Raw genomic sequence first — 13,569 nt, 5'->3', positions numbered from 1 at the left:
CCGGCCTGCAGATTATCTGGCCCGGCGACTTCATTGCAAGTCATTTGAATCCTGGTGACAACATTAATCATAGGTGTGCACGCACACGCACGCACACACACACACACACACACACACACACACACACACACCAGGAATCATTTCTCACCCACCTCCATGTCATCATCATCATCATCCTCACCCTCCTCCTCCGCCTCATCCTCCATAATAGTGGGAGTGGATAAGGACTTTGAACAAGATGCGCGTACACACACACACACACACACACACACACACACACACACAGATGTGAACGTGAGATGAAATAGTTAAATCATGATGTGTGTGTGTGTGTTTGTATGTGTGTGTGTGTGTGTGCACGTGTGTGGTGGTGGGTTGGGGTTTCTGAGGAATAATTGCCTGGAGACGGTGCAGAAATAAACCCTAATGGTCAGTAATCCAAGCCTGGAGAGGCCCTCTCCACAGCGCTCTGCTGAATGCCGCTAATGGGCTTCCAGCTCTGTCACTTACATATGCATAGATCTCTCTCCATTAAAGCTGGTTTGAATGACAAATATTGAAAAAAGAAAAAAAAGAAGTGAAGGGGGACGCAGAGAGAGAGAGACAGAGAGAGATAGAGAGAGGGGGAGAGAGAGAGAGAGTGCGGAGGGAAAATTTCCTCTTGGCTGGCAGTAATTTTGGCAGGCGCTCAGGCCACTATGCTTAAATCTGATTAGCTCATTGTTCGCATGATACCGGCTGGCTGTGGCACCGGGGCAGGAGATGCTGCTAAAGTGGAATCAATAATGATTTGGACAGGCCTGTTTTCAGTGTGTGTGTGTGTGTGTGGGGGGGGGGGTATCAGGGCTCTGCTTGTGTACTTGTGTCATATAAAGTTGTCTAAACTGTCACGCATCCTCATATTTTCAGCTCACCCGATCGCAAACGGTGGAGAGGGAAAAGAAATAAGAGTTCTGTGTCTATTTTAGTAAACAGCGCGGTGCATGTTTCATCTCGAGGGCCTCTAAAGGGCTGCGAACTATTTTAGCATCTAAAAATATATTGTTCATATCTATCATAGCCAGTTGGAATATATTTAAACTAAGTGCTCCTGGTGTGACATTTGTTACAGAGGAAAACAGGACGTGTTGCTCATGTGAGTCACCACAATCAAATTCATAGATGGGAAGAAAAAAAACAACCTCCTTTATTATCCATCCATCCATTATCCAAGCCGCTTATCCTGCTCTCCGGGTCGCGGGGATGCTGGAGCCTATCCCAGCACTCACTGGGCAGTGGGCGAGGAGACGCCCTGGTCAGACCGCCCGGCCATCACACACTGCGAATTCGAGGGCAGCCGGGAAGCGAACCCGGGTCTCCCGCACCACGTTAACCAGTCGACTAAAGGGTCCGACCCATTAGCCAAGGGCTGGCGAGTCTACACATCCGTGGTTGTTATAATATTTTTGTGGAGTCAAACATAGCAGACATTAGGGGTGGGGGGGTGGAGGGGGAGATTGATTCACGTAAGAATCAGGATACTACCATTCTGAATAGTTTCACGAATCCAGTCTTGAGCAGCCTCCTCGCTGTTGGCAACGCTGACTAGCCGCTGTCGTGGTTTCCGGCTTCCGGAAACCACGACAGCGGCTAGTCAGTCGCTGCTGCTAACGTCAGCTGTTGCTAGCCCTTCTAAAAACGGAGCAGCAGCAAATTCAGCCAGTCCCGTCATCGCCGAAGGCACGCGGCTGGGCGCCATTTTGGATTTTACAATCTCCCGGCGGAAGAAGGAGCTTGACATGACTCGTTCAATATGCAAGATCTGCAAAACGAAAGTTAAGTATTTCGGGAACACTACAAGTGTTAGGGCTCACGTCATACGCCATCGCCCAGAGTTGGTGGAACAACGACCCCCTGCAACATTAACACACAACCAACGCACACCGCACCACTTTACCAAACTCCAGCCAATTCTGAACGGGCAACAAAAAAAAGGAGGGAAAACTTGATCCATCGCCCGTTTCATTTGAAAAGACCTGCGCCCCTACGGGTAGTCGACGGTGACGTGCAACACACCATCGCGTCGGTTTATTTACTGAGAAGAGTTAGGGTTGCCTTTGTGTGTTCACGTTACTGCGCTCAATTGATAGAACTTTTTCAAATAGAAAAACTACATAATCTTATACACACTTTAGGCTGCTTTCATGCCACAATTTGCCACATGGCTTTCTTAGCGCGCAGCGGACTGGGGTAGACCCTGACATTAGCACCAAATCCAGAATCGATTTTGAATCGGGAATCCTTTTGAATCAAACATCGAATCGTGGCCCCAAGAATAGAAATCGAATCGAGTCGTGAGATTCCGAAAGATCCTCACCCCTGGCAGAACCGGTTCTTCTGGATAGATGAAGACATAACTCACAGCTGGAGGCGAGACTCGTACTAGCCGCTCATTAAAACATGTCAACCATTTCCCCCCCTACAACTGAATTCACACCAAATTCTGTTGGAGGTGTCAAGCACCTCTGAAGTGTGTGTGTGTGTGTGTGTGTGTGTGTGTGTGTGTGTGTGTGTGTGTGTGTGTGTGTGTTGGGAGTCAATGTAAAGGTTAGGTGAGGAGTGAAATACAAGGCGAGTGACAGCAGGAAGACGCTTTAAATAAAACCCAAACCAAACCAGAGATGTGTGCTTTGTTTTTTTTGGGTTTGTTTTGTTGTGAGCAGGCGGATGAGTGAGGCGTGTGTATGTGTGTGTGTGTGTGTGTGGAGGGGGGGTCTAGGGGGCATGTAAGGGGATGGGGGGGGGGGCCATCCGAACGGGAAGCAGCTAGCCCCCCACTATCCCCCTGAGCTGCCAGATGGCACACACTCAAAACCCTGGTGGAGGAAAGAGCACACACACGCACACACACACATGCACACACATGCACAATACAATAAACACTAATAGAAATGCATGCATGCACATACACGTGTATGTGTGAAAGGGATGAACACAAACAAACGGGACTGATCATGTATTCAGGCCTATAGACACACACTTATCATATGCATACGAGTAATAAATAACACAACAATCAGTTGCAGCTCAACTCTGGTTCAGCTCACCCATAAACTCGGCGTTCACGTCAAAACGACAAACGGCTATGAGAACTTTTGTGCGTCAACAAGCTGTGTTGTGAGTCGTAAAACGGGAGTTACGTGTCCTGCAGGTCAGTAGGTGACACGGCGTCTTATCGTTTATGTATTAATATGCCAGGTTTTCTCACATCCCTTACCGAGAATAAATATGTCACTCTTTAGGCCCGTAAAGAGGGAAAATCTGTACCAACCAAAAGTTCAAGGACAGCGGCGCCTCCGCAGTCGTCTGCCCGCATCACAAGATATGACGGCTCGTATTTCACTACTGCGTCTGAAGTGCCAGGACTCTAATAGGAAAGATACTTATATATGATATGGATATGGATATGAGAATGTGAATGACATGATTTTGTGTGTGTGTGTGTGTGTGTGTGTGTGTGTGAGATAGAGCGATTGTCTCTGTGAGTGTATGTGCTCTAGTGTTTCTGTTTGGGTTTGGGTGTGCGGTCTGACGGCCATGACAGATTTGCTCACAATCATATTTATGTGCTACCTTCAAATATGCTACTTTCAAAAGCAACCGCAAGCACACGGCCTCATGGAGACACAGACACACACACAACCACACACACGTATCCACGGAGCCAGCAGTAATAGATATCCAATAGCTGGGAGCTGTGGAGGGGTCCTGCTACATCTGTCAGGGCTTCCTGGCGAAGGCGCGGCGAGTTCAGATGCTATCGCCGTAAACGCCTGCATCAAAAGATTTAGTGTCCACCCCCGAGGTGGGCTGTGTGGCGCAGTCCGCCGGCCAAGGCAGCGCGGAGGGGGCCGCGCGGGGAAGACGGCAGCAGGCGGGGGGCAGATAAGAAGGAGGCGACAGCAATATCAAGCCGGGGGGTGGGGGTGGGGGTGGGGTGGGGTGGGGGGGCAGCGGAAAGAGAAGGAGTGAGAGAGAGAAGAGGTACAGCGTCTCTTGTCTTTTTACTTCGATGGAGGCTGCACTTGAGACCAGATATTTTTATTTATATTTTTTGGTAAAAGATGCACCACAACCTGTCAGGCTCAGATTCTGGTTTTGGCCTCGACTGTGCTGGTGAGGACTCACCTGCAAACACTGACGGTACCAGCATGGAGGGACAGATGGATGAAGAGAGAGAGAGGGGGGGGGGCGGAGGAAAAACAGAAAGGAATGGACAGATAAGAAAGTCTCTCTCACCCCACAGGAGAAAAGAGCGAAGACAGGATGGTAGAAAACAAGAGAAAGAGACGGCGTCAGCAGGTTGCTCTTGTCTTCTTTGTGTGTTATGATCCTGCGTATCTGTCCCACGGACGACACTGCCCAGGGTTCAAGTAGCCACTCTAAAAGCCTGGCTTTCTCTCTCACTTTTTTTGTCATTCTTAATAACAGAGACTTGAATTCTACTGATTTCAATTTTCACTAAAACTCCACTAGAAATTGTTTTTTTTTTTAATAAAGCCAACAGCAGCGGTGACCACACCACAGTCCATCTCCAGTGAAGAGTAGGGATGCAAGGCCTGATAGAGACATTTTAATTTCACCAAGAGGAACGGGCACATATCCAGTCATGGAGGTGAATGGATGAATAACATTACACGGTTGTCAGAGGCCGGTCATCCCATGTAAACGACTATTATGGGGTGATTTTTCAAACCTTTTAGAACAACGCACAAGAATGTGTTTGAGTGACAGTCCAGCGGCCCGGCGGTCTGATCAGGAAGTGATCCACGTCCTGGCCATGATTCTCTCTCGGACACCACGTGACCACAATAGGGAATACTGATCATCACCAAGATGGCGACGCTATAAGGGGCCGGAAGTCCCGCCCCGATCCTTACGCTAACGTCAACCAATCCCACGCCTCCACTTAACCAGCTGTCTCACCTAATTGGTTAGTGGGCGGGGCTTCTGTCCTCTCTGACATGGTCACTGGTGGCGACTGGAGATTTCCCTGTTGAACATGGGAACACTCAGCAACCACCGCCAAAGCTTAACCCTCAACTTCAACTTGCCTAAGTGTGTGTGTGTGTGTGTGTGTGTGTGTGTGTGTGCACGAGAAGGAAAGCAAGAGAGAGAGAGAGAGAGAGAGACCTAGGGATGCTGAGGGGACAGAAAGGCCATGACAGAGAGAAGGGTGTTGTCTAACCCTCTCCTCCTCCTCCTCCTCCTCCTCTATCTACATTAGGTAGCTCTGACTGCCACTTAGCAAACAGTGGGCACTAAATGCCCACCAGGCCGCCAAACACAGAACGGAGCACATTTACTTTTACATTAGCCTGCCAGTTAACGGGGGGGGGGGGGGGGGGGGCAGCACTGGAAGGGATAGAGGTGGGGGGGAGGGGGGTGTCTTCAACTCGTTTTAATCCCTGTGGGTCAGCTGCTAATCACAACTCTCTGGAGACACACTCCCAAATTCCTACTCCCACCACACACACACATACACACACACACGTTCAACGCCGATTCCCTCACTGTTGAGTAACCTAACCGGGGGCGAGGGGGAAAATGGGGCAAAATCAGCCGCCTTATTTAGAGAGAGAGAGGAGAGAGAGTCTTTTGAAGTCTCCCTTGCTAGCCTCCACACAGCTATGGGGGCTGTCGGCTTGTCGAGGATTTCTCCTGGATGTGCGTTAGAAGACCCTCCCGTAGAGAGAGAGAGCGAGAGAGAGCGAGAGACGGTACGTATAGTCCTGATTAAATGCTGGAGCCGTCATGCCTGCGAGCCAGCCAGGAGATTAATATCGGCGTAACCTGTTACTTAATTCATTATGGGGATACAGGCTAATTTGATTTGATATTATTTTAATAAAGTTCTGTGATATCCAAGATTGTTTCAGGCTATCAAAATAATTTTCCAGTTATTACAGTTCGTCAGGCAGGTCCCTTTGATAGCAGCGGTTGGCCAAGGCCTGTCCTGAATACATTAGACCCCCCCTCCCTCTCTCTCTCCCTCTCTCTAGTCTCTCTCTCTCCCTCTCTCTAGTCTCTCTCACTCTCTCTACATCCCCATCTCTCTCTCACTCTCTCTACATCCCTCTAGTCTCTCTCTCACTCTCTCTACATCCCTCTAGTCTCTCTCTCCCTCTCTCTAGTCTCTCTCTCACTCTCTCTCTATCCCTCTAGTCTCTCTCTCACTCTCTCTACATCCCTCTAGTCTCTCTCTCCCTCTCTCTAGTCTCTCTCACTCTCTCTATATCCCGCTAGTCTCTCTCTCTGTCCAAAAATCCCCTCATTTCCCGTTACTCCCACTCATTCACTCATTTTCCCTCACTCCGCTCATCCCCTCTTTCATAATTTTTATTCTTATTTCAACCCACACTCTCTTTTCCTCATCCCGTCTTTCAGTCTCTTTTTCTCCCCCTTTTTTTTCTTCTCCCTCTGACTAATTCAGATGTCCTCTGCAGCTTTTGAGGAAAGACTGGAAGACTTCATCCTCCATGTCGGAAATAAATGGAGGGAAGAATAGAGCGAGAGAGCTGGAGAAAGGAGTGGGGTGGAAGAGAGATGAGACGAGAGAGAGCAACACAGAAAGAAAAGGAGGATAGATCGGGGGGGTGGGGGGGTGTTTTTTGTATAAAAAAAAATCTTACAATTATTGCCATGTTGGCTCCACTATGAGGAACTTAATCTAAGCACACTAAATCAGAAGTCTCTCTCTCCCTCTCTCTCTCTCATTGCCAGAGTCACCCATTCATTATTAAAGCTCCTCTCGCCTCATTCGTCCTGTGTGCTCGGCTCTATTAGAATCCTTGTATCAGCTGCTCCGGGCCATAGAGAGAAAGAAAGAGAAAAAGACTGAAGCAAAAAAAAGGAAAAAGAAAAAAAAGAAAAGACGTGTTCATCTCCTGGCGGGGGGGCGTGTAAGTCGCCTGTCAGCCTGTAATCACTGTGTCCATGGCTCTGTATGTTAATTCATCCCTCCATACTGCTGACGAGCACATGCAATATAAATGAGGTTGGTCGGCCGGCGCGGCGACTGGCTGACTGAGGAGCGCAGAACGAGGAGGCTCGAAGGAGACGCGCCGCCGCCTGCGTCACGCCAGGACGCGTAGCGGTGATGAAGGTCTCCATTATGCGTCAGCTGTTATCTTTAGCCTACTTGTGATTGGATGGAATACCATGGTGCAACGAGGCTGAATGAGCCACACCACATTAATACCGTAAAATCAAAGTTTTACTCTGGATGTTGTTTTTTGGCTGCCTCGGGGTCCAGGCTGGAGACCCGTCTGCACCAGCTGGGGTTGGTCAGTTAGAGATTTTTTAAAAAATATTTTTTTTTTTAAATGACAGCTGTCACTCTATGGGTGCGCTCCAACACACAACGTGCGCCTGGTTTCCGCTCCATTTAACTTTGGCAACAGTGGATTTTCCTTACACGTGCACTTCACCAGCTGATTTCCCCTTACTGGATTCCTCTCAGCCGCTAAGAGTGGTGTTGATCAGAATCGGCTGGTTAAGTACATGGGTGGAGAAAATACACTTAGGGCAGGTGCATCACCTCCATGAAGCTGGCGCTCCATGTAATCAGAACATGAATACAAATATTATCATTCATTTGGCAAAATGTTATTTTGTATCTAAAATACTAAAAGAGCAAAAATGCCCCCCCCCTGCCTGCCACCCAGCACATCCCCGTGACACTGGTAGCAGGATACGTGGTTAAGATAACGGATGGATGGGGTTTTTTTCTCCACCCCCTCTGCCGATCCAGGGAGGGCTGCAGACTACCACATGCTTCCTCTGATACGTGTGAAGTCGCCAGCTGCTTCTTTTCACCAGACAGTGAGGAGTTTCACCGGTGGGATGTAGCGCGTGGGAGGATCACGCTATTCCCCCCAGTTCCCCCTCCCAAACAGGAGCCCCTACCGACCAGGGGAGGCGCTATTGCAGCGACCAGGACACATACCCACATCCGGCTCCCCACCCGCAGACGGCCAATTGTGTCTGTAAGGGACACCCGACCAAGCCGGAGGTAACACGGGGACTCGATCCGGCGATCCCCGTGTGGGTAGACAACGGAATAGACCACCACGCCACCCGGACGCCCCATAAATGTTTCTTTTAACGGCACAAACCAACCACAAACCAACAAGAGTAGTTTTGAACGACTTGGACGATAATGGGGTACAGGATGACGTCACAGCCTATACAATATAATGCTTAATATCTAAAAAAAAACATTGCAGCAAAAACAACAGTTTTTGCGGCTCAAACGAATGATCATATTTTTATTCATGTTCTGACTACACGGGGTGCCAGCTTCACGGAGGTTGCTGCGCCTGGTTCTCCCAACTCTGGTGCATAAAGCATAACATGTACCGAAAGCTTGGCAAACACTATGAACTGGTAGAGCACATATCTTTAACAGGGCTTGGCATGGCCGGATCCAAATGGAAAAGGTACTGTACTGGAACAACTCATCTTCAACAAGTAACGGATTACGTAAACATTAAGTAAGGACAACGTGTGCGTCGTCGTCTCCACGGGGTAAGTTAAAATCCTTTCACCCCTTAGTGTGGATCATCCTTATACCATGGACACCTCCCAAAGAGTTCAACTTAAAGCATCCCCCCCCTCCTTTTTTTCTTTGTCGAATGTTTTGGACTCAAAAGGTTATTGTAACCGAGTGTTCTGGGTTCGCCTAACTATATCATGTAATACGAAAACAATAAACGGGACCATAGACGTTAGATCAGTGGTTCTCAACCTTTTTGGGGTCCTGGACCCCCTGCGTATTTTTGATCTACCCCGAGGACGCCTCCACCTGATCTTGGGGGAGGGGGGTTGCAATTTGATAGAAACAGTAGACACTGCATTTTAAATTGCATTATAGCATTTATTCACTCTTTGGGGCAAAAATAAGAGCTCTCAGTTGTAACTTAGATATAGTTAACAAAACAGAATTCTTATGCAGTAACTTTCAGATATATGTAACAAAACAGAATATGTATTCAGTAACTTTCAGATATATGTAACAACAGAATTTTTATGCAGTAACTTTTAACAATGCAAACGGGAGCGAGATCTCTTATTAAAATACAATAAATTACACTTGTGAAGCAGATGTAATTAGAGAAAAAAGTCCTGTTACCCTTTATAGTTTAGGTAGATAAAGGTCTCAGTCACATTTGAGTAAAATAATCCTATTTCTATAAATGTCATAGGATCTTTTTTTTTAAAGATATTTTATTTTCACGGACCCCTTGCAATTACACCACGGACCACTAGGGGTCCGCGGACCCCCGGTTGAGAAACACTGCGTTAGAGCATGTCCAACAGCAACCGCTGCCTCGTCTTATTCTTCCAACTTCAACAACAAAATCGGAACATCCCCAAAAACGTTCTCCTACCTACGGCCATTCAGTTAGGACGCCACACCTCGCACATAGAAGAACACAGCGAGACAAAACAGTCTGTTACACAATGAGGCAAAAGCTAAGCTAACTTTGGATGATTACAGGGTGAGCTGAGTCGGTGGGTTGCTATGGTTACAGCGTATGGATTTATAACTGAATTAAACTCGAGCCGAACTACGCGTTGTAACAGTCCGGTAAATATAGATGCAATGCCAAATAGCGCCACAGGGTGGCTCCTCCTTTTTTGCTTTGTTGTGACGCGCTAGAGCAGAGCCGTTCTCAGCGCCGCTTCGACCGACGTCCACGAGAAGGAACCCTCACCGTAACAAGCTGGCGCAGGTTATAATTTTCATGTTTTACTGTTAACGCGTGAACATCGTGCCGTGGAGACCTGGCATTGTACGGTGGATGTACGTACGATAGAATAACGTAGCAGCGTGGAAATCCCCATCGACTCTGAGCTAATCATCTACCCCGGGGCTCTTGCTAACTAGCCACATCCGGCTAGCTCCTCCAGCCAATCAGAGGCCAGTATCCTCTGTCACCATGGATTAAAAAAAAAACAACTTTTAGATAACAAACTAAATATAACATGTTGAAATGAAGTTTATGATTCTTTGGATTTGCTTTTCCATTGCTCTGACACTTATTTATCTTATTTATCATTAATATTAAATGCATTAAGCACACCACTTTAATGGCACTTGAGATGTTACCAGCAACTTACGAGGTTATTTTTGGGTGCAGGCATACACAATGTCTAAAATGTCTAATACATAACTTTTTATGTTTTTATTCTGAAATATGTAGCTCAAAGCAGTTGGTAGTAGTCTGTGATAGATGCTACTGTAAAGTGTGTATGAGTGTGTGTGTGTGGGGGGGGTTATGTGTTTGGCTTCTCTAATAATGCTGGTTTAATTGAGGTGGGTGGGTGGGATGGGGTGGGGATGAATTGAATTTAGTGATGCAATTGTGTTTATTTGTGTATGCATGCATGTGAAAGCATGTGTATACATGGATGTGTGTAATGTGGACCGCAGGAAGAGTAGCTGTTGCCTTGGGTAGCAGCTAATGGGGATCTAAATAAACATAAACTAATTTTATTAAAATGCTTCTTCAGAGTTTTCTTCTAAAACGTATGTTCTGAATGGGAATAGTTGGAGAAGGATTTCGCAGTTGAATAAAGTAACACCTTTTGGGAAAATTATAACAATAAATTGACAAAGTCATTAACTAGGATTGACAGACAATCCTGTAAATACAAACTGAATCCTCTATATCTTGGGCGCATTTAACGAATCAATTTTCCCCAAAATGAACACGTAGCAGTTTGGAGATGACCTCTTCCTAGTGTATGCAGAGGGCATGCTATCGTCAATAAGCAGCTGCTGCCAGACGGTTCATTTGCCGGCAGGCAAAGTTTCACTAAAAAACGAATCTGCTTTATGACTGTTTAAGATTATGTCAGAAGGAAAATAGGGTTAAGGTTGCCAACTCCATCTGCCCTTTAAACCCGCTAGGAAAACATATACGCTCCATTTTGAATATTTGGAAAATGTGGAAGCATTTTGCTCTTCATTGAATTAGGGGGTAAAGGTCGGGGCATTTATCTTCAGGGGGTAGCCCTATTGGGGGCAGGTGTGCTTGTGTATTTGTGTGCGTATAGAAATGTATGTGTGTGCGTGTGTGTGTGTGAGGGGTTGTCCGCAGGCCCTCGGAACCCCAGGCTGAATAAAATGTGCCTTTCTTCTCCCTAAAAAATAAAAACCAGATCCAGCAGGTAACCCAGCGACCCTGACCTCTGCTCTGTTGTTCTCCCCTCCTCTGTTGATGTTTCATCAGAGCTGGGATTATGAGGATGAGGAGAGAGGAAGGAAACCAAGGTAGGAAAATAAACACACACACACACACACACACAGCTACTAATCTATCGAATCTGACACCATTGTCCCGCTTCCACCACTCATTCGGCTGCAGATGCGTAGGATGGACACCAGCTTTTGGGGTCGAGCACAACAACATTTCTCATGACCTTCGTCACTGGTCAACCATTTGTCTTCAGCTTTCACAGAATGTTACACATATTCAACTCACCAATTTATGCTGATGATAAGCGCCTCGCCCCTCGGGAGATCGTCCAGCAATTTTGATCCATAGTTGAGTTTCTGACTCTCACTACGGTCCTCTGATCCTGATTGGACGACAGTTGACATAGTTTTGCACTGTGAGACTATAAAGAATGTAAAATCTGAAAAGTCTGTTTCTGACTACAAACAGTAAATACACTGTAAATACTAGTATACTACTAAAATACACCAGTAGTGTGATACTATACTTGATATTATCCTGTCTCTACCTAGATTGTACGTCTCATCTGCCCCCATAGACTTTAACAGTGATGGATTTTTGTAATTTTGAGTTGTGCTTTGCAGCCAAATCTCGTTAACTCATGAACACTAATAAGGTGATCGTGTGTAAGCACAGAGTGAGAAGAAAAACAGCGTTTGGTGTTTCATCAAGGCAAAGTTTTGCTGTAGAAGATGAGCGGTTGGGGGATTGCGTTGACGTTTTAGATTTCTTTTTATTTGAATCAGCAACGAATAATTTCAAAAGGTTTTCCTTTCGGTCGTCATCCCTGGGAGACATGAAGTCACAAACTAAAAACCTCTTCATCTTTAAGGGAACGTTTGTTAATGAAAACAGGAGACAGTCCTCGTCGGTGCACCTGAAGACGACAGGAGCACAAACAACGCTGGTTTTCTCATTATTCACACCGTTATCAAAAAATAGATTAATAATTAATGACCCTTAACAATAACGCCTGCAAAAGCAAAGGGGGAAAAAAATCACATTTTCTCATAATAAATGAACTCTGAACACAGGAGACTCCCGGAAATACCAGACCTGCACATCGTACACCCATTTGAGCACATTTTATATTTTCACTATAAAACAATCTTTACTGACCTACATCTGTTTAAAAATGTGAGAACGCCTCCCTGCCACATGTAGTTATGATACCGGATAGGACGGATCCTTCTCCCCTCTTTCATGCCTGAAATGACAGACAGTAAACCAGTTTTACAGCAGGCCGTAAAGACGCCTGTCTGCTTTTCGCCGGATCTGGAAAGAAGCCAGTGCATTTTACGTACTATAATAAAATATATACTAGGTATATTTCTGCGTTTTTGGTTTGTTTTTGTTTTGTCTTCCATCTCCTCTTTTTATTGCGAGGTTTTCTCTCTCGGCAGGTGTCTGGTGGGACGAGGCCTGGAAGGGCCGGAGGAGACACCCTTAAAGTGTATAAATAACTGAAATAACTTTTTATTAACTCATCTCTTTCTCATATTGCTGTTTCTAGTCAAGTGTTTTTATTCAAAACGTGGCCTTGAATTAAAAAATCTTGATGTAAATGGCAAACGTCGAATCAAATCTCCAGAATTTCAGCTAGCTTGAGGTCAATTAGCTTTATTGGAAAACTAGAAATGCAGTAAACCGCAGTAGAAATTCCAAATCAACAATGAAATGCGACTAGAATCTAATCACGTGATCGGCTGTTTCTTCATCCCAATGTCACGTGGGAGATGGATGGAGGCGTAGTGCAGCTATTTATTAAGATTTATCACATGTACTTGATAGTGATTCATCAGTCGCTATAACATTGCCTGGCTTTTCCTTCATCTTTGGGCAGCATTAAATGTGTTTATCGATGACAACTTGTTGGATGGGAATCAGTTCCTGATAGAATCTGTACATCCAGGGGTTTTATTCACTTTAACGAGTCGATGAAAATGCACCTTAATTTGCACGATTGTTTTTGCAACATTTAATTATTCACTTTTATTTGAAAGTTGGATGGAAACATGACTAGTGGGACTGCTCGGGCCAAAATTTTCGTCGATCAACTGCGTTTGGAGAAGATAAAAAAGGCGGTAACTAGCTTGGGGCTCTATGGTGAATTTCTATCTCGTGCATCGTCATGTAAAACTAAACGGTCAGATCACTTCATTGTTCTCCCTGCTGCTTCAAAATGCAAAAACATGTCTTTTTTACGCATTTATTGTCTAGTTTGCGTGACTTTTGATAACTTGTATCAGAGGTTTGAGTTGAGCTGCATCCTGCACCAAGCACC

This window comes from Lampris incognitus, chromosome 13 (assembly GCF_029633865.1).
Source record: "Lampris incognitus isolate fLamInc1 chromosome 13, fLamInc1.hap2, whole genome shotgun sequence".
Classification (NCBI taxonomy): Eukaryota; Metazoa; Chordata; class Actinopteri; order Lampriformes; family Lampridae; genus Lampris; species Lampris incognitus.
The sequence above is the reverse complement of the archived record's forward strand: the minus strand, read 5'-3'. Positions refer to the sequence as shown.